The 2992-nt window shown below is 36.0% G+C and overlaps 1 long non-coding RNA gene across 1 annotated transcript; it reads left to right on the top strand.

Annotated features, from left to right (window-relative positions):
• Window positions 1-1972: 1972 nt before the first annotated feature.
• LOC106526806 (uncharacterized) lies at window positions 1973-2523 on the top strand. Its single transcript, XR_001311304.1, has 2 exons — window positions 1973-2144; window positions 2344-2523. It is a non-coding gene; the product is annotated as an uncharacterized LOC106526806 (long non-coding RNA).
• The last annotated feature ends 469 nt before the right edge of the window (window positions 2524-2992 follow it).

Raw genomic sequence — 2992 nt, 5'->3', positions numbered from 1 at the left:
CCCGTTGCTAGGCAGGAGGAGAGCAGTAAAACTTCTAAACTTATTTCTAGGCGCAGAACAGGTTGGAAGATGGCTGTTTGATATTTATTGTTTTTTTAACCATCCTACAGGCTCTGACATGTTAAATAAATTTAAAAATGAGGTTTTGAAGAAATCCGTAAGACTTGAAAAAATCCATGAGATTGCTCTTACATCCGTATACCTGCAAAATGATGTAAAATCCTTATAATTTATGGACAATCCGTACAAGTTGACATGTATGATTATAACTTCATTAGAATCAGTTTTATTATTACCATTGTCAATGAAGAGGATTCACTGACTAGGAATTTGTTTCAGGATAAAGGGGCAGATAAAATATAAAGGATAAAAAAATTAAAAATACAAAAACATATGTACATCAATACAATGCAATACAGTGCAATTGGGGTAGTGCAATTAAAATGCAGTGACATAATTGAATATCAGTGCTCAATAATAAGTCAGATAAAAAAATGAGAGCAGTCAGATAAAAACCGAGAATAGTAACCTGGTGAATGATAAATAACATAACAAGTAACAGAGGTTTTTCTGATTTCCATTTTGGATAAGACAGACTGAGGGAAAAAAAACTCAAAAGAATTGTAACTGATATTTAGCTTAGTATTATTCAATAATTCTGGCTGATAAACAACAGCCACTCCTCTACTTTGACCTGTTGTAAGTGTTCCCTTTATGTTTTTGAGTGGTATATATGATTGGCAGGATTGGTTTCATTTATACTAACAAATCCTCCTGTTGTAACCAGGTTTCTGTAAGAGAGAATGCATCAATACGATGATCAGTTATCAGATCATTAACTAACAGAGACTTAGATGAAAGAGATCTAATGTTCAACAATCCACATCTAAAGTAACTGTATTTATTTTCATAAGAGTTTTATGATTTATTTTTCTAGAGATGAATTTTGGTTTATTGGCTCCCTTTGAGGAGGCGTAACTTTCACATGGAAAGGCTAAAATACACCAAACTTGGTATGAATCATACAAGTTACATGCCCGACCATTTACCATGTGGTCATATGACATTATCAAAGCCCTGCCCCATTACAACAGGACATGATCTTTTTTGGCTTGGAAAGCTCCATCTCTGACCCTCTTGACCTAATCAGAAAAAAAAAAACTGATGAAGTAAAACATCACACAGTTGACATACATTTGGCTCTAAATTTTATATATTTCAGCTTATTTGCTCCCAATTCACTATGGTCGATCCTAACCCACCCCACTACAGGAATGCAGTCCAGTTTTGGGGTGTGTGGCCTAATTAGACATCACGCAATTGACATAAATTTAGCTTGTATTTCATACGTATTTCCGCCAATCTGAACGCAATCCACTATGGTTGGCTTTAAATCACATATACATGTTCCAATCTAAACCAAATTTTGTGTGCATCATTAGGGAAACTAGGTAAACACATTAATGTGTGAGTTTGATGATATCATTTTAGCCCCCCCGTCCATCCATCTGTTCATCTTATGAGATTATTTAACTAATGAAGGTCTGTGATAATTTCAGCAAAAATGCTTACAGTCACTACTGAATGGCGACGAAGGACATTAGCAATGGTTGGCGTTAAGTTATATCTTGTTTAGTTTGGTCTGTGGGTGAGCTGACGCAGTTTCAATGAGGGTTTGGGCAGATAAGAAGCAGCAGATACAAACTAATTCAAAAAAGGTTGTGTTCATATAAACAGAAATATGTATTTATTATCAAACTACTATATTGAGATGTTATTGATATCATGGGCAAGGCCGGATTAACCATATGGGCAATTGGGCAATTGCCCAGGGGCCCACGGTCTCCAAAGGGCCTTGGGCAGTGAAGGCACGGACACAACGGATGTGAGATATGCGTGGACATGTCCCCCCAGCACTTCCTGCACCTGCGCTCTCTGTCCCCGCACTTTTCTCACCTGTAACAGCTGTTTTATCCATTATTAACATATGGTAATGCGTTTTTCTGAGCCGTCTTTGAACGCACCATAAGCGTGCTCAAGCTACTCCTGCAGGTGAGATGACTGATAGGAGCTGCTGTGCTGAGCAGAGCCTCGCGGTGTAAAGAGCAACTAAAACTTCACACAGTTTTTACCAAACAAACCATGTAAGTTGAGTCATGCTGCTGGAGGCAGATAATGTTAGTTAAATGATGAGTTACACAGTATATAATGTTTAGCTAGTTAACATGATTAGTTGTTACCTGTTACATCCCTTGCCAAGCTAAACCCAGTCATCTTTCATTTCTGTGCAGAAGTCATGCTGGCTGCTTRCCACATATTTAAAATAAATCTTCATTGCCACAGTTACAAAGAACAAGGTCAGGGAGGAGACAGACCAGATAGCCTACAGCAGCAGGGATCATAATGCAGACTTTCCTCAGGTAAGGAGAAATTATGACTATTATTCTTGAAGTGGAACAGTCTTTAAAAACTGGTGTATAGTTTGAAGTCTCTACTTTTGACATAATTTGTAACAGAGTCTCAGAGAACTAACCACAGAAAGATGGAGGTTAAATCACATGACTGGATCACATGTTGTTGTTGAGAAACCAGACAGGTATCAGGACAGGGTTTTCATACATATTTCAAAAGTACTATTCATACTCCAAAATATATTTTTATTTTAATATTGTTTCTACTTTGGTTCAAAATAAATCTAGAATTTATAATATTATTTTGTTATTTACCAGTAGCTAACACAGAGATGATTGATAGTCTTGGTTCAAAAGCAAAAACTGACATGGATGTTTAAAGATGTGGTTTCATTTTTGTTTATTATATAGATGTATGACATTTGTGTTTATTATTTATTTTCTTATATTACTTGACTACTGCATTATTTGTGTTCTTAATGACAGCAGGTATGGGTCATACAATTTTTCTTTATTTTGCTTAGTTTTGCACATGTTTGCGATCACATTTACCATACTAAAATGTTGATGTGTTTAGTGTT

This window comes from Austrofundulus limnaeus, unplaced genomic scaffold (genome assembly GCF_001266775.1).
Source record: "Austrofundulus limnaeus strain Quisiro unplaced genomic scaffold, Austrofundulus_limnaeus-1.0 Scaffold295, whole genome shotgun sequence".
NCBI lineage: Eukaryota > Metazoa > Chordata > Actinopteri > Cyprinodontiformes > Rivulidae > Austrofundulus > Austrofundulus limnaeus.
This window is presented reverse-complemented; position numbering and strand designations above follow the sequence as displayed.